This window comes from Hippocampus bargibanti, linkage group LG05, assembly GCF_051943395.1.
Source record: "Hippocampus bargibanti isolate YZ-2025 linkage group LG05, ASM5194339v1, whole genome shotgun sequence".
Lineage (NCBI taxonomy): Eukaryota > Metazoa > Chordata > Actinopteri > Syngnathiformes > Syngnathidae > Hippocampus > Hippocampus bargibanti.
Genome location: NC_142738.1, coordinates 21,448,513 through 21,466,810, shown reverse-complemented (window position 1 = coordinate 21,466,810; position 18,298 = coordinate 21,448,513). Strand labels below are relative to the sequence as shown.

General features: G+C 43.7%; 1 protein-coding gene across 4 annotated transcripts in view; it reads right to left on the bottom strand.

Moving 5' to 3' along the window:
* LOC148898214 (USP6 N-terminal-like protein) overlaps positions 1 to 11,537 on the bottom strand; it is a 30,612-nt gene extending 19,075 nt beyond the window's left edge. Inside the window, exons 1-2 of one of the 4 annotated variants that reach the window (XM_088997292.1) lie at positions 11,252 to 11,537; positions 11,119 to 11,173 (exon numbers count right to left, since the gene is read on the bottom strand). The gene's annotated coding sequence lies outside the window, so the exon portion shown is untranslated. Of the gene's footprint in view, positions 1 to 1,541; positions 1,564 to 11,118; positions 11,174 to 11,251 lie in introns of those variants that run through there. The other 3 variants (XM_088997293.1, XM_088997291.1, XM_088997290.1) reach the window with 3 other exon arrangements.
* Positions 11,538 to 18,298: the final 6,761 nt, after the last annotated feature.

The window sequence follows — 18,298 nt, the reverse complement described above, 5'->3', positions numbered from 1 at the left end:
GAGCGAGAGCGAGAGCGAGAGCGAGAGCGAGAGCGAGAGCGAGAGCGAGAGCGAGAGAGAGAGAGAGAGAGAGAGAGAGAGAGAGAGAGAGAGGAGCGAACAATCCTAATCTTTATCCTGAGCCAATGTGCACCATTTTAGTTTGTAAACACGAAAAATGTCTATTGACTAATCCAAAATGTAAATCAGCATGGCACCTCTCTCCGTTTCCTCCATACCCAGTCATCTATTTCCATGTCTATAATCAAACTTTATCTGATTTGGGATTTACAACAGAGGATTAGATTCGAAAAAATTATAATCATAGATTAAGAATCTGGCATTCGCAAAGATACTGAACGACCTGAGAAGACCTTTTTGCCACAGAATGATAAGTCAGTCCTCAGCGGCCATGGAAACGCTGGAAGCATTAACCACACATGTGCAGGCTTGATTCGGTGTCAGGGCTTGAGCTCCAGGACAGGAAGGATTTGCATCTCTGTTGCAAGAGATGGTTGGATTTGAGGGTATTTCCAGAGATAGACCTCATTCTTCACAACAAAAGCTCTCCAATAGTCACAAAAAGCCACATTTGCTTTGAAGGACAGAACGAGAGTCCTCACTATTTGGTCTAATCAAGCCCAAAGACTTTTGTCTGGATGGTGTTGTTCACTCTGCTGTAAACCAAAAATAAAATGGGACCAGTTCTTTCCTTCCGTCTGTCTGTCTCAGATGGATAGTTCACATGGTTAGAGCTCATTTGAATCAACGTCAGAGACAAAGAGAGCACACTAGTTTGATGAACCACAACAATTAAGGACAATGTGGTGATAAAAGGAAGAGCGTAGATGGATGTCCCATTTCAGATGTTGTTTTGGCTTTGACTTGTTCCACTGTTGAGATGATGGGCAGGAAGCTGGTCTCAAGCTCTTAAATACAATAGTTCCTGTGCATGTTGTTGATGTGAGCAAACGTTTTTTTCCGGCATGACAAGCAGTCTATATTTATTCAGGTTCTGGTTATGTTATCAGGTAGATTTAACGTTTCACAGCATTGCAGTAAATGATCTGCACATCTGCCCCATTTTTCTGAGGTTGCCACTTGTAATCGTTTCTCATTTTTATTATATCCAAATTAACATTGCCGCAGCAACTAATGTTGGAGTTACGGAGATGCTAGTTTGTGTCTTGATGACTGCTGAGATGCCCAAACAAAGGCATTGACCTACATCCTTCAAACGTAAGAGGTGAAATGTAAGAAAAGAGATGCCCATTTCACTTTGAGATCAGAGCATTTTCATCAAATGGTGAGTAGTTTTACTTAATTTGAATGTTGCTTTGGCGATGACCATTTTTGTGTTTGGGGGGCCTTTTATCGGGCATCTTCATCTTTATAAAGTTCATAGAGTTTCTTGTTCTGTAGCCACAAGGGGAAATATGCCAGTGTTTTATTGTGCCGGTCCCAAGCCCGGATAAATACACAGGGTTGTGTCAGGAAGGGCATCCAACGTAAAAGCTTAACGACGTAAACGTAAAAGGCCAAAACAAACATGCGAATCAAACCTTTGAAGATGGAGGACACTGATTCGCTGTGGCAACCCCTGAAGGGAGAAGCCAAAATTAATAGAAGAAGAAGAAAAGTAATGTTTGGAAATGGAGGACATTAATTGTTGAAACTTCAAGATTCCATTTTTCGATCCACTTATCTTCACAAAGGTGGGCGGGGGTGCTAGGCGGGAGACACCCTGAACCGGTTGTCAACCATCCATACTCACAGTCTAACCGAGGGGCCAATTTTAGAGTGTTCAATCAGCCTGCAATGCATGTTCCTGGAAAGTTGGAGGAAACTGGAGAACCTGAGGAAAACAGAGGCCAGAGGTGGAATTTAACCCAGTAACTTTGCACTGTGAGGTCGACACGCTAACCACTGTTCCAACGTGCAGCCCAATAATAATATAACTTGTCTGGTAAAAATATTTTGTAATGCATGCAGAATGGGGTTTGGCATTGCCCTGGTCAAATAAGCAGGAGTGTCCATGAAAGAGTTGTGGCTTGAGGGTAGCACGTTCCTTCAAAATGTGTATGAACCTTTCACTATGTACGCAGCCTTCACATTAGTGTAAAAATGACCCATGCCATTTACATTATAGTAAACATAAACGGTTTCCATCAGAGATGCTGGCTTCTGAACTTTGTGTCCATATCAGCCTGGGTAGTTCTTTTGTTTAGCTACGAGGACATGACAAGTGTGAATTCGTCAGTCTACACTTTTCATCAGGCCATCTTCCTCGGACCCAAAGAAAGCAACGCCGTTTCTGGGTTTTGTTGCTTTCCCCCACACAATTTTAAGCTGTACTTCTGGATGTTCGCCAAACTGAATTTATTGACATTGGTTTTCATTGTTTATGTATTTATGTATTTATTTATTCAGTGCTGCCTGAGAGATCAAAGATTACAGAATTTAACATTGATGTTCGACCTTGCCACTTAAAGAACAACCGACACCATTTTTTTGTTTCCTGACATCAGCGTTTTATAGTATCTAAAATACCCAAAACATGCAGGCTGACATTTTTAGTCAAATGCAAAACACCAATAAAAATGAGTTAAAGTGTCCCAAAACTATACTTCAAAATGACATCGGAGATGGCGAGTTTCAGAAGGTCCCGCCCCCTGCATATTTTGGTTATTTTAGAGGCTATAAAACGTATTTCTGATGTCAGTTAGGAAACAAAAAATGGTGTCGGTTGTCCTTTAAATGCAGATTCTTTGAATCTTTTGGTGGTATCATGGACCGTAGTCCTGACATTCCTTGCAATTGTACCTTGAGGAACATTGGCCTTAAAGTGTTATTTTATACTATTTTCTGGATGGACCTCTGGAGATTCCAATGTTTATATGGTTAAACTGGAGAAACTAGAGATATGCCCTGGAAAGGAGAGGAATGAAGATCAGTCGCAACAAGACGGAATACATGTGTGTGAATGAGAGGGATCCAAGTGCAAGAGTGATGCTACAAGGAGAAGAAATAAAGAAGGTGGAGGATTTTAAGTACTTGGGGTCAACTGTCAAGAGCAATGGAGAGTGTGGAAAAGAGGTGAAGAAGCGTGTCCAGGCAGGCTGGAGCGGCTGGAGAAAAATGTCAGGTGTGATGTGTGATAGAAGGGTTCAGCAAGGATGAAAGGAAAAGTGTATAAAACAGTGGTGAGACCAGCCATGATGTTTGGACTGGAGACAGTGCCACTGAAGAAAAGACAGGAAGCAGAGCTGGAGGTAGCAGAGCTGAAGATGTTGAGGTTTTCTTTGGGAGTGACCTGGTTGGATAGGATCAGGAATGAGTACATTAGAGGGACAACTCATATTAGAGGCTTTGGAGAGAAAGTCAGAGAGGCCAGACTGAGATGGTTTGGACATGTCCAGAGGAGAGAGAGTGACTATATCGGGAGAAGGATGCTGAGCCTTGAACTGCCAGGCAGGAGACCGAGCGGAAGACCGAAGAGGAGGTTTATGGATGTGGTCAAAGAGGACATGAAGGTAGCTAGTGTGAGAGAAGAGGATGCACAAAACCGGGATAGATGGAGGACATTGATTCGCTGTGGCGACCCCCTGAAGGGAAAAGCCGAAAGGAAAAGAAGAAGACTTTATATGGTTAAAGCTTTTTTTTTGTTTTCAAATAACTGAAAATAGCAGCAACATAGGCATCATATGACCCATGGGTGAACCATCCAGACGGTGTCAGTGGAAAAAGAAAAAGGCTCAGAATAGCTTGTGGTCCCTGGAGGAGACGAGCCACCACTGTGGCTTATCATTCTTCCAAAGCTGATAACACAGCAAACTCAGACTCCCCAACGCCACAGAAACCTACCTAACAATTTACACATATTAAGGTTCATATTGTGACACTCAGGGCGGGCTTTTTCACTTCACATTGCATATGTGTTGGGACAGAACACCCGTGGTCCTGTTCTTGATTCTCTATCATTACCTTGGGGAGGAGGTGGGCTGTCTAAATATAACCATGACCACTAAGTTATAACGACTGGAACGGCTGGCCAGCCTGTTGTTTCCCATACGAGGATAATATTTTAGAGGGGTGGTATGAGAAAGACTGGCATGTCAACACAACATTATTCTTAAAACCACAAGATTGTCCTCAAGACTTTGACTCTAATAAATGAAGCATTTTTCTTTCAATGATACAGTTATGATGATACAAATATACAAGAATAAAAAAGTTAATTAAACAGACGTGACAAAAAGCCATCATCTACGAATTAATGACTGATGCAAAGTCAACATAAACCACCTTAAAAATATTCATATGAACGCCGGAGTCTTTCTAAAGCAGTACTAGACCATACACAATGAAAAAAAAAAGTTACATAAAAAATGGTGAACTACACACAGGATTGTTTTACAATGCCAAACAGACTAAATAATTCATGGATCATGTGAACCATAGTCAGACAACAGTTAAAACGAAGTCGCCCACCTCCACCATCATCAGGTTCATTCAAAAGGCTGTTTAGAGTTTATTTTTGCACTGTTGCTGATGAGTTTTCATGTTAAGTGATGTGTGCAAGCACACAGGGAAGATTGTGGTACTATAATTGAGAAAAGGGCATTCCAATGCATGAGGAGAATGCACCATCCTCCTCAACATTATATATTCCTGAGCAGAACCAAACATAGGAGAGGAAACATAACAGTGAATTTTCCAAAATGCCTAAAATAGCATTTATACAAACACAAACAGCTATTTTGAACTTCATGTCACGAACCATTGAGTCTTCTCAGTCAAGCACGGTTGAATTTCAAATGTTATTATTTTCACTCATTTAAAGGTACATTCTGAAATTGTGTGCTGTTTTTGTTACTGAGGAAAATTACAACCAATTAAAGTAGCAGCATGCCTACAACACAGCTTGCTTGCTCCAATGTGGCACACGTAGCGCTAAAAATAGGCTGAATCTTTGTTCATTTAATAATTATTTTTTGCAATGTGACAGCATTTTCAAACGAGTTGAAAATCCTTTGCTCTGTTGAGTGGGTGGTTAATAAGTCATACAATCACATGACTCATTTGTACTGTACTTTACTTCTGAAACAATTATGAAATTGTGCAAAGATTACTGGGATATCATATGTGAGAGAACCCCTTTTCGTTAGTGGATGCTAGAGCTTCGTGTTTGTGTAGGGGGTTAGAAACGACCTCTGTTATTGTATGTTAGTCGATGAGACTACCAAGTCAGGAGAGGGCGCTACGTGCCTGTGAGTGGAACAGAGGAAGGCGATGTAGGCTCAGCTCACGCATGCGCAGTTGTCATAAATGCCGTTGTGTGAAGCTGATTAACACGGTTGTCTCGTGTCGTCTTTCCTCGTCGTTCACAGTGCTACCTGCCTGTGACGCGTTTGAACCGACTCAGGTATCCCCTAGGCCTGAGGCCGGTTACAATTGGGGGCTGTACGAGTGGCTCCGCCTCCCATTTGGCCTAACTAATGCGCCAGCAGCCTTTCAAAGATGTATGGAGGACGTTCTTGATGGCCTGAGGGACGAATGCTGCTCTCCTTATCTGGATGACGTGCTCTGCTTTTCAAAATCATTTCATGAACACGTAGAGGACCTGAGGAAAGTGCTTAACCGGCTGCGGGAGCATGGCATAAAGCTACGTCCGAATAAATGTGAACTGTTCAGACGACAAGTGAGGTACTTGGGTCGTCTTGTGTCAAGTGATGGTGTCCGCATAGACCCTAAAGACCTGGAAGCAGTTTTGCAGTTAAAAGACAGAGAACCACGCAATGTAGGGGAAGTCAGAGCTCTATTGGGGTTCTTGGGCTACTATAGATCCTTCGTACAGGACTTTGCCAGGATTGCACGGCCGCTGTTTAAACTGGTAGAGGGGGCCACTCAGCCTGACCAGAAGCCAGTTCACAACACCGCTGCACGCCAAAGGAAAGTCACCAAGTTAGGCCAGCTTCCCTCTGGTAACCCTGTTCAGTGGGGCCCCGAACACAGTGCTGTGGTCTCCCGCCTGGTAGATGTTTTGAATGGTCCACCTATTTTAGCCTACCCAGACTTTAATCTACCCTTTGTGTTAAATACGGACGCATCCAATGAAGGTCTGGGGGCTGTGCTTTATCAGCAGCAGGGAGATAAACTTCGCGTTGTTGCTTATGGATCCAGAACACTCTCACCTTCAGAGAAAAATTATCATCTCCATTCTGGAAAGCTTGAGTTTCTGGCGTTGAAGTGGGCAATCTGCGACAAATTTCGAGATTATCTCTACTATGCACCCACATTCACTGTGTACACGGACAATAACCCTCTCGCGTACGTTCTAAGCACGGCCAAACTCAATGCTGCCGGACATCGCTGGGTGGGTGAATTGGCGGATTTCCACTTCACAATAAAGTACAGGCCAGGCAAGGCGAATGCTGATGCCGATACACTGTCGCGTTATCCAGTTAAGCTGGAGGGACACACAGAGGAGTACACTGAAACTTTGCCCCCAGACGTGGTTTCCACCATATGGCAGGGGGACAAGGCTGTGGCTGAGGAGGATGTGCCATGGATGGTGGCGTTGCAACTCACCTCTGATAGTGAGGATTTTCTTCCGGTGACGGTCCCCGTTATCACTCCAGATGATATCAGAGCTACTCAGGAAGAGGATGCGTCAATCTCTGAGGTAATGACACTGAAGAGGAGGGGATGGAACCCCAATGACAAAGATAAAAGACAAATGGGACCAGAGGCAAGGAGACTAGTACACGAATGGAATAGACTGAAACTGGACAAGGGGATTTTATACAGACAGGCGGGGAAATGGAAACAGCTCGTTCTCCCTAGTAAGCTGAAGTCGACGGTGCTTAAACACCTGCATGATGACTTGGGTCATGTTGGAGCTGACAAGGTGATCAACCTTGCAAGGCAGAGGTTCTATTGGCCATTCATGCAGCACGAAATAGAAAACTACGTCATTCGCCAGTGTTCCTGCATTAAACAGAAACGCCCCACCATTCCGGAAAAAGCACCCATGGGCAACATCACTACTAGTGCCCCATTTGAGCTCATTTCGATTGATTATCTCCATCTGCAGCCAAGTAAAGGAGGCTATGAGTATATTCTAGTCCTGGTAGACCACTTTACTCGTTTTGCACAAGCCTACCCGACTAAGAGTAAGTCAGGCAAGGTTGCTGCTGAGAAAATCTTGAGTGATTTTATTCCACGGTTCGCTTATCCAGAGAGACTACATCATGATCAAGGTCGGGAGTTTGAAAAGAGTCTATTCCAGCGGCTTCAACAGTTGTCTGACATTGCGCATTCCCGAACCACCCCATACCATCCGCAGAGCAACCCTGTAGAACGTCTGAATAGAACATTGTTACAGATGCTACGCACTCTCCAAGAAGAAAGGAAAGCTGAGTGGAAAGACTATTTGCCTCATGTAGTTCATGCGTACAACTGTACAAGACATGAGTCCACTGGCTATTCACCGTTCTTCCTCCTCTATGGAAGGTCTCCCCGGTTGCCCATTGATTTAGTTTTTGGTCTGACAGCAGACGAAGAAGTAAAAAGCCGACAGGAATATGCACGTAAGTGGGCCTGTCGAATGCAAGATGCTTACAGAATTGCCTCAGAGAACAGTCAAAAGAGCGCTGAAAAAAGGAAGAAATACTATGACCGTGGTGTTAAAGGCATTGCACTCCAGCCAGGGGATCGTGTACTTGTCAGGAACCTATCTGAGAGGGGTGGACCTGGCAAGCTCCGGGCTTACTGGGAGGAAAAAGTCCACAGGGTCACTGAAAGAGTGGGAGATGGACCAGTGTACAAGGTTCAGGCAGAAAACGGAGACAAAACTACCCGTGTGTTGCACCGTAATCTCCTAATGTCTGTCAATGATTTGCCAGTTGAACAGCCAAATAAACAGGAAAAACAGCTAGACAGACAGGCAAAGAAGCAGAAAAAACAGCTAGACAGACAGGCTTATAGCAGGGAAGCAGTTGGGCAGGAGTCTGGATATTCAGATGAAGAGGAGGGATGTTCATACAATCTCCGACGGTTACCTGTGTATACAAGGAGGACAGGCAGTCATCAGGTGTCTCAACCTGAACCGCACAATTTAAGAGCTGTGGCATCAGAATTCCACGCCCAGGCACAAACTACGGAACCAGAGGATGGGCAGCAGCTAGAGGAAGCGTTTCCACTGGTCGTACCAGCATCATTACCAAAACCAACACCAGCTGACAGCCTGCCTGCTGAGGGAAGCCCGGAACAACTTGTAATGATAATGAGGGTGATGCATGAGCGCCGGCGGAGTTGGTGGAATCGGACACCGCGTCACAAAGTGGAATGGAATCGCTGCCACGAAGGTCTACTCGTACTCTAAGACCCAGAGAGATATTTACATATGAACACTTGGGTCATCCATCATACCAGGCTTGGAGACCTGGGGTAAATGTGTTGTATACTTGCATGCCTTACCCCACGACTCATTATCTAGTGCAACCTGAACACTATTGCTACTCTACCCCGACGGTATGGACTTGAATGTAGTTGCAGTAGAATGTGATTGACACCACCCTACGGAGACCAGACAGATGACTGTGCTTCTACTGGTACTTGACTACTTGTTGGTATAGTCGAGATGTCGGGGGACATCTTTTAAAACAGGGGAGAGTGTAGGGGGTTAGAAACGACCTCTGTTATTGTATGTTAGTCGATGAGACTACCAAGTCAGGAGAGGGCGCTACGCGCCTGTGAGTGGAACAGAGGAAGGCGATGTAGGCTCAGCTCACGCATGCGCAGTTGTCATAAATGCCGTTGTGTGAAGCTGATTAACACGGTTGTCTCGTGTCGTCTTTCCTCGTCGTTCACAGTGCTACCTGCCTGTGACGCGTTTGAACCGACTCAGGTATCCCCTAGGCCTGAGGCGGGTTACATTTGCTTTCAAAACATAGCTTGTAGCAGACATGCACGTTTCACCATGATTTCTTTGATCCACTGATGAAAAGGATGCTTGATCATCTCCTCGTTCATCTAGAACTGCTTCGTACAACAATGACTGTGCAGAAAGTTCTTAGGATTGAATGACGGTCTGTGCCTTTGTGTTGTCTTTGTTATTTTCTTTTTAGGTTCTTTTAATAATAATATAAGAATACATTTAATTTACAAGCGCCTTTCAAATCACCTAAGGACACTTTACAATCTTTTGACTTCGGGATGGGGCCGCGAGAGTGGCTGCCTTTACAGCAGCTCCTGTATTTTGTTTTTCTACTTCTTCATTTCCTTCCCTCTTCTTTTCATTACTTTGTTGCTGTGAAATGTAAATTTATCCAGTGTGAGACTAATAAAGGTTTATTTCATCTAATCTAATATAAACATACAATTTTCTTTTTATGGTGTGGATTATATTAAAGTAATAATGCTATTTTTTCAGATCAATAACGCTGTGTGGTCCCTGGCTGTTATAAATACTAATCCTGAACATCAGGATCCTGATGTGATGAGGATTTATGGGGAGGCTTTCTGCAACGGAATAATTTATTGGATTTATATGTAATCTGTGATCTTAAAAGTTAATGACAGACTCTGATGACGTGGAATGCGATCATGCGATGAGTTTGTCATTCGAAGAAACCTGAGGCAGCCAAATGACCATTAGCATTACTATTTAAAAACCAGCAATATTGCACCTTTGCAATAACGAGAAATCTTCAAGGCCTAAAAATGGAAAACGACTGAACGTGTTACTTCACCTTGATCAAAATCGAGCCTCTGATACAAACTGCGCAGAAACCTAAGATACAGGACACATCTGTGTGACCATGTCAGTGGATTGTGACATATAAAAGACCCTCCAGGTCATATTGTCGGAAAGTTAACCAAATGAGCTCAACTGCCATCATGCAAGATGTTGGCATACTGTGAAAGACTTAACCGTGTTCCGGGAAGAATTTGGCTCAAGGATTAACTTCAAGTGTAGTTTGCTTCTCCTTCTTGCACGCAAAGAAATGTAATAAATGGAAAAAGGAAAGCTTGATGACAGACCGGAAACTTAATGCGATGTCCCAACTACGGCCAAAGCACGTTGGTGACATAATAAATGAAAGAAGAATGGAATGTGCAGGATCAAATCCCCTGGATTCCTGTTAATACGAGGAGATTCAATTCATAGGAAAAGTAATGCTTCCTCCACACGAATGCATTGAGGGGACTCACTTTCAGCAACCTCCCTTTTCCACTCAAAACACTATACAGTACATGTTATTTTTCATCAAATTTTGAGTATTTTTATTTTATTTTTTCCACTTCAAAATTAAATTGGGAATGTTGAATCGTCACTTTTGCCTCACAGGTTCAAACGACAAACAAATCAGATGCTGACCAGTGTGACAGACCCAGTCAGCTTTGGAACTCCTGTCACTATTGGGATTGTGAAAACAGTGCATCTCTGTGAATTGTTACACTGCATGGATGGGCATAATCATCTGCCACATCACACTGAAGACCAAAACACACAACATAAACAACATCTGGCATGGGATGGAGGATGAGCGCAGTCCTCAAGGAGATTTCTCATTCACATGGTCTGTGGCCTCCCCTTTCCCCCTATATGAACCAGTTAGATGCCCAGTACATTCGAAAGAGGTCTGTGCACGGATGACAGCACAGCAAAAAAAAAAGCCACTGGCCTATTTGTAATGCTGAAGCATTGGTCTTCAGTGCAAAACGGTTATTAGTCCACATACTAGTCTGACTGGGCAAAAAAAAATCTGCACATTCATACCCACACAACTCCTGATGCACAGCCAGCATTTAAATGAGGACCAATCATGTTTGTTTGTTTTTTGTTTTTACTTCTGTGCGACCTCAATGTAAATAAATACTGTAGGTGATATGGTTGTTGGCTATCAATGACGTCTGTGTGTAATTAAATCCGTGGGAACGTCTGACTTTACATTGTCTCAAACTGCACAGGTAAAACGAACGAACAGTTAATCTCAGCGTTTTTAACCACAATTGTGCGATTTTAATTTATATCCCATTGGAAGTGTTACAACTGACAAGAGTGAGGAACTCAAATCCCTCTAGTGACCAGGTTTATTTTCAAGTTTAAAAAAAACGAGTATGAAGCCTCACCTGGTCGGGGTCAACTACCATAGGTGGCCACCCACACACGATCTTAACAGACCTGCTGTCAGATTTTTAACAAACAAAATGATTCCCATTTACAGTTAGAAGGAGAACGTTAACTTCCGGCGGCTCCCCTTACCTTTGGAGTGAGATCTCTTTTTGCGCTATCGCTTCGAGTGGAAACTAAATCCGCTATTCTCATTCTCTCCTTCGCCGTCCAACAAAGCCGCTCATGTCACCGTTAGTGTGCTTACTATCCACCCAAAAAACGTTCGTTTTCTGCAGTCTCCAAATCGAAGCTTTGCTCAGACTTAATTCCCCTCTCCTGATCAAGTCAAGTCATCTGCACAATCCACGAGCTGGCGGGCAACAGCTGTTAAGCACGCGGTGGCTCTTTGGTGACAGTTGCGACGCACGCGCAAGCTAGACGGTTGCGCGCCTCGATCACACGCACAGCGGTTTGTAACTTGTTTGATGTCTCTTCACTTCCGTCTCAACAGAAGCCTTCGTCACGTTCATGTACACCCTATTCTGTATTTAAAGTGGTTCTTCCGATCACGACGAACCAAATACCGTACCAAGATGAAGCCAATTTATTCATTTATTTATGTTTTAATTTGCACATGAACAACATTCGTGTTGTTTTGCGTTGTTCAAATGAATGTTCCACGATAAAGTGAAGTGAAACGCCATTCGTCCGTTGCAGCACGCTTAAAACTTCGCCGTTTTGTGAAACGTGTTTGTAAGAGTCAGATAATCTTCTTCTTTTCCTTTCGGCTTTTCCCTTCAAGGGGTCGTCTTTAGAGGTTTGATCCGCATGTTTGTTTTGGCCAAGCTTTTACGTCGGATGCCCTTCCTGACACAACCATCTGTATTTATCCGGGCTTGGGACCGGCACAAGAAGACTTGTGTCCCTTTGTGGCTACAGAACAAGGAACTCGCTCAGTAAAAGGCTCCCAACACTGAACAAATGTCGATATTTTCTGCTTCGGTCCCCCCAAAAAAATGTTGCATATATTTTTGTGGAGTAATACCTCAGCTTACGAACTGAATTGGTTCCCAGAAGAGTCAGATAATGTATTGTAAAATATAATTAGGAAAACATAAAAGAACATGCAAAGAAAATTAACCGATTCACGTGACTTTTCAGCGTACCTTGAACTCAACTTTATTTTAGGAACGTTTTAATGACCGCGGCTGTAACAGTGCCTTTCACATTGAACATTAATTCCAAAACAAGTAATAATAATAATAATAATAATAATAATAATAATAATAATAATAATAATAATAATAATAATACCTTTAATTTCCAAGTGCCTTTCAAAACTTTCAAGGTCACTTTACAGTCACAGGATATTTTTCTTCTGTGGGTGAGCAGCGGCCGCCACGCACCAGCGTTCACTCAACCCGGAAGTAACTCAAATAGATAGAAAGCTTGCTAATATATAGCTAATAGCTAGCCATTATGTTTGAAATTAAAATATTTAACAAGATCCCCATTTCCAATTTGTATCAAATATTTCACGGGATTCAATCCTTCTGCCTACATTTTGTGTAAGGGAAAAAAGGCTACTAAAAAAGAAAGAACATCTGAAATGTATTTGGGGTTGACCAGAGGCACTTGAAATTAATGGCAACCGCGTGCTGACTCACATTTAACAAGTTTCAATGTGATTATAGAATTCAGAACACACATGTACGTTGAAAGAGCCCCTCCACGCAAATGAATAAACTTTGTAAAACACATGTATAGTGCATTAGTCGCTTGACTTTATTTCTTCAGCACCAACTAATGGCTCCCCCTAGTGATGATTTATTCCACAATTTATTGAGGCGAAAGTACCACTCACTGAGCTGTACGTAAATCTCAATTAATCTGAATACTTGAAAACGGCATACTACGTATATGCAGTACAACAGTGACGTGCAGTCAGTGGAGGCAGGTGAGGCAGTGCCTCACCTGTCATCATGGAAAGCTGTCATGGAAATATCAAATGAAAAAATAAATTAAACAGTTAGATGTATTTAGTGATTTGTACTTTAAAGTTCTTGTCCATTTAACTTCACCGTTTTAGGATGTTTTTCAAAATCGCTGAATTTTCACATTTACCGTTCAAATACTAAGTAGAGACGAGCGATGACGTCATTGATGATGTCAGTGCCTCACCAGCCATGAACCTCACGCACGTCACTGCAGTACAATACAATAAATCCTAATGTAAATACAGTTGCAGCTGTAACAACACGCTTAACAAAACACTTAAAAAAAAAGAAAATAATAACTTCATTGAACATTGATAAGGGGCGGCCCGGTAGTCGAGTGGTTAGCACATCGGCTTCACAGTGCAGAGTTCGGTGGTTGGCGTCCCGGTCCGGCCTCCCTGTGTGGAGTTTGCATGCTCTCCCCGGACCCGCGTGGGTATTCTCCGGGTCCTCCAGTTTCCTCCCACACTCCGAAAAACATGCATGGCAGGCAGATTGGCCACTCCAAATTGTCCCCAGGTGTGAGTGTGAGAGTGACTATTGTATGTCTTTGTGTGCCCTGTGATTGACTGGCAACCATTTCAGGGTGTCCCCCGCCTCATGCCCGAAGACAGCTGAGATAGGCTCCAGCACCCCCCGCGACCCTAATGAGGAATAAGGGGTACGGAAAATGGATGGATGGATGAACATTGATAAGCAAAACTAAAATAACTTCATTGAACTGTCACTAGTTCAGTTCAAACAGCGAAACTCATGCTGACCACTATACATTGAGACATTATTTTTCATTATTTGTTTTGATCTAATGAAATAAATCAACCCTTCTATGATACTTCACAAAGTAAACCACATTTCAGTGGTCCCGGAGCTGCTATGGACTGGTCTCGTTTCCCCGGTGCCGGGCAGTTTGCGTCCACGTTAGCCCACGCCGCGTCAAGTTTGAATTGAGTCACTCGACGAGCCGTAAAATTCACGCCAACGTCCGGTCGAGACCCGTTCCCATACGGCCGTCCGGGGTGCCACTCTGCGCCTGGCAGTGCAACGTCGCGCCATTTGTCGTTACGTGATCGTGCGAGAAGGGTCGCACACACGTCCACGACGATCCCTGCCGCGTCTTCGTCCATGTCAGGCTGAGTCCCGTTCCGATCAGGCCGCCGCCATCATATGCTGGACAGGCAACGGTTGCCGTCTCCACCATTGTTTCCTGGCGAATTGGACCTTTTGGGAGACTGTTGGGACTTCTGTAAGCAGTCCCTTGAAGGGTGGGTACTGTCATGATCTGGTTGGCGACCAACGGGTGGCACTGTCGGCCCTGCCTGCACCTGCACAGGTGCTGGTCATCCCGATCAGTGGCAGACTGCAATGTTCGGATAGGCGACCAACGCGTAGCGCTGTCAGCCCTGCTTGCTGCTTCGCAGGTGCTGGTCGTTCCCAATCAGTGACAGTTAAAAGGACTCTCGGCACGACCATTTGGTGTCGGGTCATTGTATGCATTGTGCATTGTGTATGTGTGGCGTCACACGTGTGTATGATTTTGAAGTGCGCCTTTCAACCCTTTCATGTCTTTCAATTCCTTGATCTCCTTGATGCGTCTCACCTTGACGCATAGCACACGCTTGAAAATTGTATAAAAGGAGCTGTCGCGGGACAGAGAGATTGGGCGAACCACGGGGCAGAATCATCTCAGACTCATCTCGGACTCACAGCCTCAAAGAGACACAGCTCGCAGAGACTTGCAAAGACCTGCACAGGCTCGCCTGGCTCATGCCGGGCGTCGGACGGACATCACGCCACGATCAAGCTCTGCGCGTCACCTGCCTGGGAGATCTGACAACGAACCTACTTACAAATAAAGAGAACCATCAAACTCTTTATATGCATTGTATGCTGTGCATGTGTTTGTTTCACCTTGGCGGACTTTTAATCTTGGTTTTCTTTTGATACTTTGTACTTTTTCTGTTCAAATGATTTTAACGTTTTAGATTTTGTTCCTGTTGACTTTATTGTAATACAATTTCTCAAATACAACCTGCTGCTCCCTCCTGCCTGCTTTTTGGGATCTGCAACCGCCATCACCACCTTGCAAACAGTGACAGGGTGACACACTGTTTAATTGTCAAGAGATTAAGAGGAATCGAGTGCACAAAAAAGAAGCTCACATGTTGAAGCAAAATCCTGATGTCACCTTTTAGTGTCCCCACTTAAGGGACAACTGACGCCTCCGGACAAGTTGTATCCATAATTTGTAAAATCACGGACATAAGTCTTCTTGTGCCGGTCCCAAGTCCGGATAAATACGGAGGCAGTGACGTGCGGTGAGGTTCATGGCTGGTGAGGCACTGACGTCATCATAGTCAGATTTACAAACATATGAACTCTACAGAGTAGTTTATTCACCATTTGATTGGCAACAGTTAACGTATTGTTTAAAATTTCATGTCAGCATTCTTTATATAATCAAACTGTAGCATAGAAAAAAATAATTAAAAAAACGTTTTTATCGTGTTACCTTTACTTGTAAATGAAGTCCATGCGCCACTCCTTCTGAAGAAAGGCATCGATAACTTCTTTGGAGAAGCCTTCCTTATCTTTCTTCAGTTTTAAAAGTCTCTCTGTCTCAACAGAGATCACTGCCAGTGAAGAAAGTCGTCCTTGATCAGTCCTGTTGCGACTGTATGTTTTCAGTGTTGAGAATGACAATCTCGTCTACTTCTACAGCAACAAATGGAGCTGCACCGATCTCCTTTTTAATGTCATTTCTAATGACATCACCAACTCATCTCATCTCATCTCATTTTCCGTACCGCTTATTCCTCATTAGGGTCGCGGGGGTTGCTGCAGCCTATCTCAGCTGTCTTCGGGCACGAGGCGGGGGACACCCTGAATTGGTTGCCAGCCAATCGCAGGGCACACAAAGACATACAACAGTCACTCTCACACTCACACCTAGGGACAATTTGGAGTGGTCAATCTGCCTGCCATGCATGTTTTTGGAGTGTGGGAGGAAACCGGAGGACCCGGAGAAAACCCACGCGGGTCCGGGGAGAACATGCAAACTCCACACAGGGAGGTTGGACCGGGACGCGAACTGGCGACCTCTGCACTGTGCAGCCGGTGTGCTAACCACTCGACTACCGGGCCGCGACATCACCAACTGCTTCAATTAAATCGTTCTGTATTCTATTTCACAGGCTAGAAAATACAGTGAATGTCCCAAAAATACTCGCTAGCCTGTCATCTTTCTCAGCAAAAGCATGTAATAGTTCAACATAGTTGCCACGATTAGCGGAGCCTTTACTTTCATAATTTCCACGAAATGCCAGCTGTTGTTTGGCAAGGGAGCAGGTGGCATTGATGAGATCTTTTAAAATCTCCCGGTTCTCCTTTACATTAGCATTGTGGATGCTGATGTTGAGTCTTCGCTCATTTTTGATGAGGCTCCGTTGTAAATTTTTCAGGTCGCAATATCCCATTTGAGTCCAGACTTTGTCACAAGTTGAGAACAGAAGGCAAGAAAAGCAGAAAAGGCGGTTTCTTGCTGGACATCCACACAGCCAGCCTTTTCGTGTGTACCAGTCCGCCTGAAAAGAGCGAGTATTGTGTCCCGTTGTCTGAAGCAAACCTTTTAGCTCCGGTGTTGGTCTTCCTTTAATTATTACCTCCTGCTTCGATTGAAAGTCCAGTTTAAAAAATTGTTTCAATTTAGATATGTAATCCTTCATTCTGAAAGTGAGGCCAAGCAACACGAAAAAATGACTGCAGGGTTGCACTTTACTCTCTAACTGTTTACTGGAGCTTTCTGTCTCTAATTCTATTATTCTGCAGACGTGGAGTCGGAAGTATCTCTTGAATCACAAGCGCCCCCTGTCATGAGGCGGGAGAACTGTTTGCCTCACCCACGCACAGCGATTTGATAAAAAGAAAACAAAATAAACACTGTAGTACAGTGTTTATAATGTACAATGACTCTACATTATATACACCAGCTAAACTGTAGAAATTTAGTTCATATACTAAACGTGTTTGAACTCTTTAATAGCGAAATGCAGAAGGATAGCAATGCGGTCTCACTGAAGAGCAAGCCAGCACAGTAAGCATAGTGATTGCGCAATCCATGGTGAGGCTCAGCCGGCTGCTGCCTCACCGCTCGTCTCTACTTAGTATTTGAACGGTAAATGTGAAAATTCAGCGATTTTGAAAAAAATCCTAAAACGGTGAAGTTAAATGGACAAGAACTTTAAAGTACAAATCACTAAATACATATAACTGTTTAATTTATTTTTTCATTTGATATTTCCATGACAGCTTTCCATGATGACAGGTGAGGCATTGCCTCACCTGCCTCCACTGACTGCACGTCACTGTACGGAGGGTTGTGTCAGGAAGCGCATCCGACGTAAAAGCTTGGCCAAAACAAACATGCGGATCAAACTTCTAAAGATGGAGGACACTGAATTGCTGTGGTGACCCCTTGAAGGGAAAAGCCGAAAGGAAAAGAAGACTTCAAATGACTTCTACGAAGCGTATTTTACAAAGATCCCATCGCATATAGCTATATTTTACGTTTTAACTCACGCTGAATATTCAGGAAGTCTTGTTTCCGAGTTGATGACGATCCCCTACGTGACGTCACATTTGGAACGCCCCTAACCGAGAAAATGACACACAATGCATTTTGCGGTACTTTGTTTGGTCTGAAAACTTGTGTTGATCCATGTTGATGGCAAAATTAGAAGGAAAACACATAAATAATACGATGGTGAATCGTTGTGTGTTGCACCAAGACAACTATTTGATGTTCGCAGACACAAATTCGCAGCAGACAAATCAGCCCATTTCCAACGGAGTTTGGGCGCCATCTTCTGCATTTTCTGTGATGCTACATTGCTCTCATTGACGGCTTGAATTGATTGATTGATTCCTTTAATTGATTGCAAACATTTATGCTTTCCTCTTCAGAACTATTTGAATCATATTCATAACTGGATGAGTAACAAGAAAGCATCTTCTCCGAAACTGAACTCCGTGAGTTTCTTGAGCAAGGCAAGACGACTTGCGTGACGTCACGAACTGGGGGCGGGACTTTCTGAAAATCCCCAGTTTCAACCTGATTTGGGGCAGATTTTGGACACTTTATGTAATGTTCTTTTTTTGCATTTGACTAACATTATCAGCCTGCGTGTTTTGGTTATTTTAGATG